Raw genomic sequence first — 406 nt, forward strand, 5'->3', positions numbered from 1 at the left:
GGAGTCGAACCCACCACACAAAGAGCCGCAAGAGCAGCGATCCAGCACGCAACTTTCTGAGCCACCAGACCACACAAGAGGCGTGATTCAGCCCCAGTATAAGAGTCACGACCATAATATGCCCTACTGCCGGCTTGGTGCGCGGCCCCAGGCCCGGGGGGCTAGAATAGGCCCCTTTCCGCCGCTCCGTGACACAAATTTTTACATAAATCGGCTCTAACTCTGGTTCTATTGGAGCCACAGCACCACGATTTCGCCTGTAGATTCCCATAGTAAAACTGAATAGACCCTGCAATGGGCGATTAGCCAGCGCACCCAGAAACCTGCGTTTGAACGACTCAAAGTAGGTCCGTAGGCAAATTTGTTAAAATCTTCAATTTGTCGAAAAACGGCTCCAACTCCGGAC

Source organism: Frankliniella occidentalis, unplaced genomic scaffold, assembly GCF_000697945.3.
Source record: "Frankliniella occidentalis isolate FOCC.00 unplaced genomic scaffold, Focc_3.1 Scaffold403, whole genome shotgun sequence".
Lineage (NCBI taxonomy): Eukaryota > Metazoa > Arthropoda > Insecta > Thysanoptera > Thripidae > Frankliniella > Frankliniella occidentalis.